The sequence below is a fragment of the Ambystoma mexicanum genome, chromosome 6p (genome assembly GCF_040938575.1).
Source record: "Ambystoma mexicanum isolate Mex_15411 chromosome 6p, UKY_AmexF1_1, whole genome shotgun sequence".
NCBI lineage: Eukaryota > Metazoa > Chordata > Amphibia > Caudata > Ambystomatidae > Ambystoma > Ambystoma mexicanum.
Window position 1 is genome coordinate 1,387,929,312 of NC_090935.1, and position 13,972 is coordinate 1,387,943,283.

The 13,972-nt window shown below is 41.6% G+C and overlaps 1 long non-coding RNA gene across 1 annotated transcript in view; it reads left to right on the forward strand.

Moving 5' to 3' along the window:
- The window catches only part of LOC138510441 (uncharacterized), a 54,787-nt gene that overhangs the window by 27,323 nt on the left and 13,492 nt on the right, over positions 1 to 13,972 (forward strand). Inside the window, exons 2-3 of the long non-coding RNA XR_011280389.1 lie at positions 8,427 to 8,524; positions 12,080 to 13,708. This is a non-coding gene — a long non-coding RNA (uncharacterized lncRNA). The remainder of the gene's footprint in view (positions 1 to 8,426; positions 8,525 to 12,079; positions 13,709 to 13,972) is intronic.

Consider the following 13,972-nt stretch of genomic DNA (forward strand, 5'->3'; position numbering starts at 1 on the left):
AGGATGTGGGTGGAGGTGGATGTCATCCATGTCTCACTAATGAAGTTGGCATGTAGGTAATGTGTGGATATGAGTTTGGCTATGTTTGTTGCATGGTTGATTGCTGAGAGGTCAGTGGCGAGCATCAGCTTTCATGCAGCGGTGGATGATGGAGTGTTGATGGGGGTCTATGTTGATGCAAGGTTTACGATGAGTGGGGATGTAGGGAAGTGCTGTCAGTATGAGGGACAAACACATACTTCCAGGAGCTTACTTGATGTTATAGGAGCAGGGGATCCACACAGGTCCAAATAGGAATTGCCAGTTTCTTCTACTGCAATTCACGTCAGACGTCCAGGCAAGAGACACCCTTCATCTAGTAGTTAAGAAAGGAAAGGAAGGACAGTGGGGTAAAGTGGTGGGTGGGGCTTGGGTCACATGATAAAAATCCACTTGCACCTACCCACCAACTGCATAGTATAAGATGCTAGAGGGCTGCTTAAATCGGGAAATGTGGCAGCAAAACAAGAAGGTAACAAAAGATTAGCAGTGATTGACAGGTGGATGGGGTTTAGGTCACAGGACTGAGATCCATTTGCACCTGCTCAGCAACTCAAAGGAAAAGAGGCTAGGGGGCTGTTTGGGTCAGGAAAAAGGTCGGCAAAACAAGAAGGAACCCAAATATTTACATTGATTGACATGTGGCTTGTCTTGGGTCATGTGACTAAGATCCACTTGTACCTGATCACTGACTTTAAAGGAAAAGAGGCTGGAGGGCTATTTAAGTAGGGAAAAGGGACAGCAAAACAAGAAATCACCAAAAGATTAGCAGTTATTGCCAGCTTGGTGGGGCTCGGGTCATGTCTCCGCCTTGTAATTAGGCAATAGTTTGTTTTATGAGGAGATGCAGGAAATAAGCATCACATTTAGCTAGTGGTTGTAACAGGCTGATTGTACATCCCTAGTACATTTTGTTTGCTTACAGAATTTTAGTTTGTGAAATACTGGAATTAAAGGATGCTATTTACAAACATAGTTTGCTGTGTTTTGAGTGATACAAATTCTGTTGTTCACCTGTTTTCGTGTACGTTTAATGGAATACTAATATTCCATATTCAACAGTAGTTTGATGCACTGTTTAGTTCTAGTAGGCACTGACTGGTATTTGATATCATCCACTAAAATAAGCTCTCTACTTTTAGCTGCGTTTTAAGTAAAATGTTCATTTCAAAGTTTATTTTTTATGGTGTTTGGCTCAGTGGATTAATGCATCTAACTACGTGGATCTGGTGTTGATCTCCTGGCCACAGGTTTGATTCTCCAGGCTCTTTACGCTTCCAAGGTCGATAAAATAAGTGGCATCGGGTTGGATAACAATACACATCTGTTAACTCTGATAAGTTACTCCACTGCACTGGGGTGAACATGTGCTCCATAATAAAAATCTCTTTTAATAAGTTGGTTATTGGATAACTTCCCTTTAGGCTAAATATTTAGTTTGAGCCAATATTTCTATTTTTTAGACACAACTGTATCAAAGCACAATGCACACCACTCACAGGATACGCCCTAAGGTGAGCAATTAACTGAAGAGCCAGGTCCTAAGGGCTTTGTGAAATTGCAGAACATTCTCCATTAACCAGAGGAATACAGGAAAAGAATTCCAAAATCTTGATGCAGAAACATCAAATCTTCGATCTCCCCTAAACTTAAAGTTTGATTTAAGGAGTATGAGCAGAGTTTGTACTGCTGACTATAATTGTCAGGATGGTCTTTATTGAATCGTGTTTTGCAAATATATAAATACTATACAAAGAACATTACAAAACAAGAAGGCGCCACACAGGAAGCTCGTTCAGGGATTGACAAAAATCAGTGATCAATTCTGTCCTAGAAATTCGAAAGATCAGACAAATTGCCCAATTCTAAATTTTCTGAATTCGTTTAACTACACAGTCAGGAATACCCAGATATACAACTTTGCAATAATAAATCCTAGAATTGATAAGTAGCCAATGAACATGGGAAGATCATTGCTATCAATGTAAGTAGAGACTCTTTGAAGGCGGTGGAGCTAATAAAATGAGGGCAATGGAAGTTGATTTATTAACAACCCAAACCTTTTACATTGAGGGCATAACTCAAGGGACTAGTAACTAGAATGGGAGGAGGAGAGGTTTAGCAGGGTAATGAGGCTAAACCATAGTTATATCTGTTTTTCTAGCATTAGGTTGTAGATACATTTCGAGGTTCCAGGATGTGACTTCATCTAAGCAATTAACACGATTGCTACAGGTAGTATTCAGGCCGAAAGTACAGGGTAAATCCCCCACAATGTACATAATCTGGGGTGTTGTTCCCAGCTGTTTATTTACTGATGAGCAAGCATAAATATTAAGCGTGTTGCACTGCTGCCATACCCCTGTTAGACAGACTTAGAACATTAAACTGCAGTACAAATACACCAAGTTACCAACTACCTCTTGCCTGTTTTTCACTCTAGGGGAAACACAAGAAAATATTATCAACAATGGCATGCCCACTTCTGAACTCAAACCAGAAATTCAGGAACACATGTTTGCTATTACTTCAACTCTCCCTCTGTTTGAGGGTCAGTTTTGCATAAAGTTTTTAATGTGATCGCCATCAACTAATTTAATAACCCTAAGTAAAAACGAAACACGGGGAAAAGACTTTGTTTCCTATACATTAAACCTTTAATTTTACGTTAAACCTAATACTTGCTCATTTTAAAGCTATTCATGTTCAAACGCATGTACAATTAGAATTGTTACCATGCAACATATAAGCAAAGCCTGATTATTGTTTGAATTCCACCATTTTCAACCTATTTAATGCTTAGGTCAATCAACAGGTGGAAACTTAGATCTCTAATATACTGTCCCACTGCACAGTCCTTGGCAAGAAAGAGACAGATTGCTCAAAACGCAATCTTATTTAAACAGAAGAATTAAAGGCACCATAATTAATTAATTCATTCATATTTCCATTTGTTATAGTGCCTTTCACCATATTTTTTTTCCCAATGCGCTTTTGGTTGAAAAATCTCAGAGGGACCAGAGACCAACATTTGTGAGAAGTTGGGAGGTGCTATTGTGCATGTGTGCATTTCAGCCATTAAAGTTATGCGAGGGTGGCCAAGACCCTGCAAGTCACCCATGTCTAAATGGAGTGTGGAAGGGCACAGCATAGGTATACTATGATGATACACAATAATAGGCAGCTTGCCTACAGAAAACAGAAATAACTATTCTGAATAAACCTCACTATTTCCATGCATTCATTTCAATGCTCAATTCTGCACATATCGTAAGTTCTGAATAACAATAGACATTCTGGTTACACTTCTAAAGCTTGTCAGTCAGTATCTCAAAATATTTGACGTCACAAAAATGTCTCCAAATTACACATACGCAAAGTCACATTTACAAGCATTTTATTGAACCAGATAACTGTTGCATGTCTTTCATTTCTCGTGCAAACCCAGTGCTGTGGGCTCCTAACATGTATGTGCAGTTTATAATATGATTGCAAAATCTTGCATTTGTATTCTGCATGTTTTGATTTATGCTATCAATTCAGAACACAAATAATTTCAGCTCTCCAACCCAACCTAAAAGAATGGTTTTAGAGTTGTATTAAATAGGTGTCCATTCCCACACACAGGGCTCAAGTCGAGGGTACACGCGGGTGGACGGAGTCCACCTGCTTTTTTTCAGAGGGTGGGCTCAGTCCCCCCAGCTACAATGAGAAACATTGAATGTCCTCTTTTAATTTATGAATTGAAGCCGACCTGGGTGATCAAATTGCAGTCGTCCGGTTTGCCGGCCGGACACCTCACCACTGCACTATATGACCTAATGAAAAATTGGAAACAACTAAAGGTGAATTGTCCCTTTTTGGTACTGCAAGTTCCAGGGAAAACATTTGTATTGGTTCTTGGAGTTTAAATATGCACACTTTTTTTAACGTTTTTAAAAACACTATTTGAAGAAAATATACTCTCTTGGTTTTGTGTGTTGATTTTATGAAAGGCAAATGCCATTCGTCCTGTGCAATCTGGGTGGTTATGCAAAACCAATTTAATGAAATGTGCATATTTCACCTTGATATGCCCATTTCAGGCGACGTTGCATCCCATTGCATTTGTTGATGAGTCCCCCCACTTTTATTTTTAGGACTTGACCCCTGCCCACACACTTCACTAATGGAGTCCCATGTGCAGTTTAAAGAATGAGGGGTATATGGGATTTACATTACCACTATTTTTATGGGAAAATAAATTACTCCTTTAAACTTGATCTCATCTCCCATTCCTTATTAAATAGATATGGTCTTCAGAGAATACATATTATCAAACATATCTTCATTAGGCTCTGCTACGGGCATCATCATATCCCAACCCAATGTTAACATTTTCATGGGTACAATTTAATGAGATTATGAGTTTTAAAGAGCGGCACACCAAATGCACATGCGTGCTATCTATATCATTGTGCACACAGCTCAGAATGTTATTTTTTAAACTGGATTAAAAATACATCCCACTTAATTGGACATGCAGTGAAAAGACACCAGTATTTCCCATTTAAATCAGTGCATTTTGATAATATGTTCCCAAGTCACCCCCTTTCGTGGATTTAGCAGGAAAAAAGTTATAGAGAACCTATATTATTTCTTTTTGAGGAAATGCCAAACACAATTTTGATTAGTATTTTGAGGTGGAGCCATAATAAAGCCTTCTTTGTCACCAGGGGAGTTACAGTCAACATCAGGTCGCCTTCTGTTCATTCCCTTGTGGAGACAAATCATCCGCTAGAACAGGAGCCTTCCCTTCTGCAGCCCTTAAATTGGTGTCTCCCTTTAATCCCCCCAATAGGAACAGGTGGTTTTCATTTCTGCAGCTATTGAGCACGTTCTCCCATTGCCCTATCTCATAGTAAGACACTCCTATTGAATAAACCTCACAGCCGATATCCATTGGATGATTATCATGTGTACACTTGTAATAAAAAAGGTGGGGCCTACATCCACTCCTAATACGTTTGACTGAAAATGTGTTTTCCTTCGTAATATATGGCAGCAATATGCTAATTGAATGAAATCTAACTTATTAGAATCTGTGTTTGTACAAACACACATGAATATGAGATTCTACTATTTGGCATATTGCTTCATAAATGTCCGTTTTACTTCTCATTTTATTGTGTGAAATTGCATCTGGTAAGTGTGTAGAAGTGCAATTGATTTTGATTTGAAGTAATTACTACAATGATGTAGGCAAGTACATCTCTGAAAGGTTGATCTGCCAGTCAGATTGAGCTTTCTTAAGCTCCATGCCAAAAGCATAGTGTACACAAGTTGCCCTACTGCATCAGTAGCCTGATATGTATCCCCTGTCCTTCAGTGTACACAGTGCAGGATCAGAGGACACAAGTGCCCATCTGAAAGCTGCAGTTACAGCCAGGTTCCTGTAGCATAAAGGTGGCATTTAAGAAATGCACCCTTGTACCAAAACCGAATAAGTACGAGTTTCTATTCTGGTGGCAGATACATCTTTAAATATATGCCATATGTGAGTGGTATGGGGGATCGTCCGTAACTCTCATAATCATTACAGCCACAACAGCTTGATATCAAAAATGTGTCATATCTTTGGGCCCAGTACAGCTGTGAAGTGTATTCTCCCCAGACAAGACTCGCTCTGCGACTGCTAGCAGGACTGAAGCCATTGGGGGATTTCCTATGTGTGTTTCTTTTGTGAGGGCAGTTAACCCGATCCCCAGAAGACAGCCACTCCACAGGAAGCTGACCTTGAAACCAGTATCTAATGAGCACCCCATTGACACAGGAGAGCCTCACTCAATGATGCTGCATCTCTAAAGACGTTTGATTCAAATGGGATGGGTAAGTGTAGAAAGAAGGATCTCTTGACAACTAGAGGAGTGTTTCACCATTGTGTTTCTCATGGCCTCTGTCTTTGCTTCCTGCCTCCCCCCCATTTCATATAGCCCAAAGCACTTTGTGTTTGTCCGAAAGGCAAAGTCCACTGGTTCCATTAACAGGGATTGGACCCCTAAAGCAGGCTAGCTTTAATTCAATTACCTGGGGGGCTTTTGTATTTAAAATAATCTCACCACTAATCAGATTCACTCTGCAACAAACAACTAAGAATATTTTCATTTAGACCTCTGTTAAAAGAGATTGCTTTTCAGAGCCCTCCACCAATGAAGTGAAGACTGAGTTTACACGGCAGAGATGAGCTCTCTTCCCTACCCATGCTCAGGGCACATTGGGGATGAACCTGCTGCTGGAACAAGACCAGCATCTCTGCCAGTTACACTGCTGCTAGGACCTCAACTTGGTGAAGGACCCCCGAAGGTGAGCCTTACTTGCTTGGAGCCAGCGAACAGGGACTGGACTTGTCCATGAGATTACAGAAAGTGACCGAGTACCAAGCCACCCAAGAGCAGTGTGTTTCATTGCATCAATCCAGTCGAACTCTCATTGAAATGGATTCACTGCACCTCGAACCAGAAGAACCCTCTGGAACCCTTCTGAACTGCCTTTAGTACTCAACAAATTTTTTTAACTAGAACTGCATGTTCGAAACCTGTCTGTGCTGCACCACTGCATTGCTTTAGCTGAGCACGTCCCCGACCGTCAACCAAGATCCCTCTGTTTAATTGCATCGAACCGTCAAACTATGGTGGAACCGGGTTCACCACATCTCAAACCAGCAGGACCCTAAGACTTTGCCTTTGGCACTCAGCAAGCTCTTTGAACTCAGACTGCACGTTCTAAACCTGGTTTCTGCCACACCACAATAGCTGAGCATGTTGCCGCCTCTGCTCAAACTACAAGCTCTTTGTTGGATCTGACACCTTCAAAGCACTGCTTGCCCCGATCATCATGGGCAGTTGAACTGATCCTGGTGGATCGTCGAGCCCCAACCTTCGGGTGCTGCATCGGAGCAAACATGCGCATCCAGTTGCCAGTGCTATTTTCCAATGAACCGTAGAACCAACCCTGATTGCCATCACAATCCACAGGTCCTCACGGGCTTCATCAAACCAATCTCTCTTACCAGCGCATTCAGTTACCATCCTCTTTGAACTGACCATCAAGCCGACCCTGGTGACCCTCACTCCTCATCTCCATACATCGTCTTCTAACTGCAATAAGCTCGGTTTGACCGCTGCTGAACACAGCTCTTGGTCTAGGACACAGAGACCGCAGTGCTCAAGCAACCTCGACCATACAAACAGCACTGAGCAGCCTAGTTCCAAGGTACTATTGGCCCATATTTCCCACTTTGGTGCATTTTGGGCACTAGAGACTGAGCATTGTGGTAATTGAAATAGCCTGTTCACCCCAGTATTTTCTCACCCACAGTGCTGCATTCTCTCTTTTCTGAATAATCTCTGTTCTTTCCACAGGAGTAGGTTTATACACAGTTTTTCTATTTAGTTTTCTTGCAGATGATGTGTTTAATCAAAGTATATGCATGTTTATTGAACCTTTACTGGGCATTCCTTTTATTGTGTGCTGTGATACATTACTGAATGACATTCACTCCCCTCTTAAGATTATAGCCTTCCCAGGGCCCACGCTACCACAAATGGCAAAGGAGGTGTATCTGTTAACTGTGCCTGTTTTACAATTATGATTGGAATCACTGTTGGTTTATAGGAGCATGAGGGCTGTGTAGGTTGTTTATTCACTACTCACCCCTATATGCCTGCTTAGCAGAAGTCATTTTTGTCACACAGTAGTTCATCTGCACTTGCACGTTCTGAATACTCACAATGCATAATAGGTTCATTTCCCCTCAATGTTCTTCTCACTATTTGTTTGTACTATTAATTTAATTACTTAGCTTGTAATTCATTGTCTGCCTCCCCCTGTCCTCCTGTGGGCACTTTGAAACAGTTTTGCTAATTGGATAAGTACCTAACAAATGACCAATAAGTAAAAAAAACAATAAATACATCTAATTATCTGCACTTACCATTTTATTCAGATTCCATTTCATTCAGAGGTCATCTTGTCTGAATGAGGAACTGATTCCTCAAACCAATGGAGGGGGTTTTGAGGATGATGGGGTTTCAGCTGGTTGAAGTGGACCCAGCATTTCTCTGTTCCCCTTTGGTAGTTTTGATGAAGTAGGCAATGGGGAAGATCTTCTCTGTGATCTCAAAAGCCCTGCACCAGCCGAGTTAGATTTTACACTTTTTAGATTGGGCCATTTGAATATTATAGAAGTATTATAGATGGTCATATTAGTTCTTTGCACTTACCACCCACTTCTTCAGATTCCTCTGCATGCAGGGAAAAGCATGTTGGATATGCTATTGCAGGTTCTATACATATTATCGACGAGTTGAGGCATTGATCAATTTCTTTTCCTGTGTTTGATACAACAGATGTTAAGGCAAGACCAATGTTCTACCAGTTATGAGTTCAAAATTGGACATCAGTGCAACAGAAGCACGGGGAGATCTCAGGGCAGACAGGACTCATGGTAAGGAAACAAGTTCTAATTGGTGCCAGAATTAACTGGAAACTTCTTTAAAATGCTCCCAACTGTTTTTTAAAAAGTGATTAGCAGAGTTCGCAAATTACAATGTTCTTGATTAGCAAACAGACACATTTGGTTAGCAATGTTGTACTAATATTGTTAATGTGGCCAGAAGTTAATTGTACCCAAGACATGAAATGAGCAACATTACAGCAGTTTTGCATACCACTGAAATAAGGCATGAGTGAGAGGAGTACGGCCTTGCAAATGCTTTAAAATTCAGCTAGACCTGCAGGTCGGTTAACTTATTTTACATATTCGACCTAACAGAAATAGACTCAACTTATAGCAACAGATGAAAACAAATTGAAATGTGATTTCTGTAAAATAGTGCATGCACTACAAACCTGCTAAACCTGCTTTATGTTTGGCATAGTGCTTCCACACACAGGCCAGCCATACACAGTGAAACCTTTATTTGACATTGACTGCGAAAAAAAGTAAATGTTAAATACAAGTTTCAAAGATCCCCTGCAAATGGTACTCGCCCTTCATATAATCTACTTGGCTATGTTAGTGGGAAAGAAAACTTTGCAAACCCTGGATGAGTGTCTGTAAAAAATGAGTGTCTGTAAAATGGAAAAGGTTAGCGTCATGAATAGACACACAAAAATTGATGTGATAAAAAGGCTCTGAAAACACTTTGGCCAGCTGCCCCCTGCAGGTGCTAATATATAATGCAATCATAATCATAAAGCAAAGTGAGCTTTAGAGGCTAACTACAGTGTATGGTAGTGCAGTAGATCTGTAGATTGTAGAGGAGGTCCCAGACATGGCCTGCACCTCTTCCTCTTATTTTGAGGTACCAGGAGCGTGCTCGCCAAGGTATGTGACGTATGAAGAGCAAATGAATCTACAAGGAGCTGCACTGGGACTCTGCCCAGTATACATCAGAAGATCCATACCGGTTGAAGCACCCATAACAGACAAACCTGGGCAGCACGGTACCCTATTAGACAGCCATACCAGACGCTGATATGAAATGAGGAGTACCAACACACGGTCTACGAAGAGACCCCAAAAGCCTTAATGGAAGGCCAGTGGAAACAACATTTTCTGGTTTGTCTTGCAAACAGCCAAAAACCCTTTTAGAGGCAGCAACAGGGACCTCTCACTTTGGAAACTAGAGCAACAATGGATTTTCCATTGGAATTCAGTTAAGCAAGGCCTTCACATGGCAATCGAATGGAATCTATTTTTCAAATAACTCCATCCTCTACCACCAGCACCTACAGTTATTTGTGTTGATCTAACATCCTTTTCATGTAACCTTTCCTCAGAACCAATGTCGCAATGCCCACTTGCCCATATTATCATCCATCCCAGAGCACTTATGGTTTCCTGAGATCAAGCTAAATAGCATCACTACTATGCTATGTATTGTACTCTAAAGTGTGCTTTTTTCATGTAGATGTGTAAATATACCATCAGTTGTGTCAAATAACATGTAGATTCATATAATCTCATGCCCTAGGCACGCAATTTAATTTAACCAAGGTCAATATTCTTGTTTAAAACCATTCTCTATCATGTATTGATTCCGTACTGCTTGCCAAAATATGTTTCTTGGTTCTATAAAACCCACATGTCACATACATGGATCCCCCCTCCATCTCTGGGGCCCTTTTTCATGCCCCGACGTGATTCCTTCTGCTCCACTCAGAAGCTATCATATACATCATACGATCCACAGCATGCGCGTTCACTACGCAGCCGCGCACATAGTGTCTTCAGTTAACACCCCTCCACGCATGCGCAAGCTTCAATAGTAAATGCTCCCCGGCGACAAATGGACCTCAATGCGCAGCTGCACACGTAGCAAGTGCCCACAGTCACTAGCCTTCCACGCATTCGCGGAAAATACCCCCCTTTCATTAGCAACGCCTCCCGGCGTCCTCCACAGCTCATTGCCAGATTGAAACCATTCGCGGTAAAATGTACTCAACTCTACCAGGTGAGCGATTCAGCCAAGTTTTCGCGAAGTCCTCGCACGGGGGTTTTATTAGAAACTTTTAAGAAACGAATGAAACGCTTCTGTCAATAGGTCGTGGAACGTTCTGCCAGACATCTTTTGTTTTGTCAAATAATACGCTGATCACACTTAATCATCGGGAGCGCACTAATACCGTCATCTATGTTACACCCTGCCATCACGTCACTGAGGCACCAGCACGATAAGTTACCCACGACCTTTTTTGGCAATGATCCGCATTCATAGATGCAACCATCACCAATCCATATATGCATGGTTTGTTACTTTTCTAGTGTTCTATCTTCAAGCACCTATAAAAGCCTCCATCACCTTACTAGGAGTCTTCCTTGGCAGCACAAAAAACTTCTCCAGCGCACTAACTTAGTAATTATATGGCACACCTTGCCATCGCGCTACCGAGGCACGAATAGTCCCACATGGCATTTGGTATACATCTGCATTCATAGATACTACCATTACCAAATCCATGCATGCACTTTTTACAATTTTTGTAAAAAGGATCACTTTTCTAGTCATTTATCTGTTAGGCACCTGTAAGGCCCCGAAAAGCCCTTTGGCATAACAAATTAGCCCTCACTCAACAGTCATATTGTCATTATTCACTTTGCAAGAAGTTGGACTACTAGCTAACTTCTCCAATTACTCCTCGAACAGCGATCATGGCTATCTTTCTCACCTGTTCAAGGCCCTACTCTCACGGCATTTCCAGCACGTGTAACAGTTCCAGCACCTTCGCTGGACCGCATACCTGTTAATTAAGGTATGCCCACTACCACTATTTATTAGCTATACATGATTTATCATATCATTTCAGTAACCAGCTGTTACCCCTCCCTGTAGATATCCTGCTACAGACGTCCGCACCACTTGAGGTGCCTCCCTGAAAACCAGTCCGTGCTCAACCACAAACAAAAATAGGTATGTGTTTAGAATGCAGCCCTGATACAGAACACACTCTGTATGGTCTTTTTCATCTTCTGATAACATACCCACCTCCCTATGTGTCACCTGTTTCTATAGGTGTTCACCAGCCCAAAACAAAGTCCTGATGACAGTTTGGACCCTTCATCTGTGAACATTCTCTACCCAGTGAAGGCTGACTATTCCCCGAACCAGAAAGACCTGCATAAAATATGTATTGACTGTGATATCATACTACTAAATCCAATAGTAGTATTTTGAAAAAAATACGATACACTTATGCTACTAACCCTCACTGAACTCAACTGTGATGCTAACAACAGTTTTTTTTAATTGTTTCACCTTCCATTATAAGCCGAATGAGGCTCTTATGTGACAGTTCTAAGTTGTTTTTTCTTGTGTGTTTTTCTTTTTGTAAACTATTTTACATGTGTCCAATTCTAAGAATAAATTTCATCTGTTTTCTACAAATTATTTGTGACCCTCAATAGCTAGTTCTTGAACACTAGCTTCCTGCCTATCTAAACTTACCTATCCTACACGGTTGACCTGGGATAGCTTTTGACTCTGTTTTTCTTCCTTAGGCCAGTGGAAATGACACAAGGGCCTGAACAGACCCGTGAATGAATAAAACCAGCTATCGAAGATAACTCGCCAGTGTGAGTAACTACGAAAATGAATGGAATAGACACAGAGAGGAGACAATGTTACAACATGAGGAAACAGTGCTACGAGACAAGATGGAAGCAACCGTCCTGTTAAACGTGTGTAAATAGGCTTGAAACACAAGATGCTAAGAAATCGATACTGCTTGCAATGCTTAGTAGAAGATAGAGCGGTAAGCGCCAACTATATATCTACCTCAATAAGGCACATTATACAAGTGTGACTCCATTTTGTAAAGGCAGAAATGTACCCAGGCGGCCAGAGGCCTGACAGTCCAAGTTTCAAAACCCAGCCAAAGGCAAGAGAAGGAGCGGAATCGAAACTCAACAAAGAGCGGCTCATGCCTAGGACATCGAGGTCAACCAGAGAAGGGGAGGAGAGTGTCAGCTCACAAGACTCCAACTTCAGAGCATAACAGCCTGCCTCATGAAGGTCAAGATAAGGGGGGCCCATGCAGGTGGCTAGGCTGACACAGAATTAAATGCACTAAAAGCTGGAAATGGAAGCAGATTCATGGTGAACTAACACGTGACCAGCCAGGCGCGAAGAAGTACAATCGCCTTATGTCATCCAGGACCCGAAGATGCCATAACTTTTCCCGATAAGAGACTACAGTTTCGAGGCCATCCTTAGCCAACTAATTGACACGTCGCCCTAAAACACTGATTGATGGAAGGGAGGCAGGGTGAAACTTGGGACACTAGGCACAGGGGTGTCCATTCTGCATGCTGCTAATTAAAAGTGGAAATGTATGTCTAGGGGTGTAACCTGCCCAATCACAATGGACCGTCGTAGTTGTAGTGACATCTATCACACGTAATGTAGAGGGATGGGCATAGACGCCCACCCGATAAGAGTTATCCAATCCGCATGCCCTATTATCAAATACAGATATAACACCTATACTTAAGTTACCTTTCCTAAACAATTATATTGCATGATGATTTTTGCTTATAAGAATTGCTGTTCGACTGAAGTTCGAGGAAGTCAGAACGAGACAGGTGATCGCAAGGGTTCTGATTTCCATTTGTTTCTCTGTTTGATGTAATTGTCATTAAACAGACTTCCCTTTGCCAACTTTGCCTCATTATTGAGTCATGTTGGAGTAAGTGAATCCTGCACCCCCTGTCCTCACATGGTGCAGCTATCTTGTCTTACAAGTTCTGGAGGGTGAGCTCTGACCTATGTGCCCGTCAGTGAATTCCTCTCCTCCTGAACACTTGGTAGCGTGAGGATGGTTTCGGCCATCGATTATTGATTATCGATTGATATAGTTATAAGACACCTTTAGACCGACGGCACAAAGTAACTCTAGGCCTTCGGTAAGATCACGAGTCCTTTAACCATTCCGGCTGAGTAGACTGAGAAGCTCCCCGTGGACAATGATAGAGTAAAACTTCAAAAATCTGCAGTGGGTCTGAAGGAACCCACCTTTCCAAGCATAACCCTTCTCATTCCCACGGGCAGTGGATCGGACGAAAACCTTAAAAAGCGGGAAGAGGAGGGGGCGGTGATCCCGAAGTTCCAGAGAGGATAAGATGCGATCGGTGAGTGAAACAGAAACTTGTTACTTTGGCAAATGTATTGTAGGCATTAGAGTAAGTAAGGGAAAGGTAACGGAGGGTGGCGGAGATAAATAAAGTTGTTAGAAGTAGAGGAGACTGTATATATATATATATATATATATATATATATATATATATATATATATATATATGGGTAATGATTCGAGCATAAGAAATAAAGAGTGGATACTGGGGGGACACCCGAGATAAAACGTAAGGATTACCAGGGGGGCACCTGAGACAAAA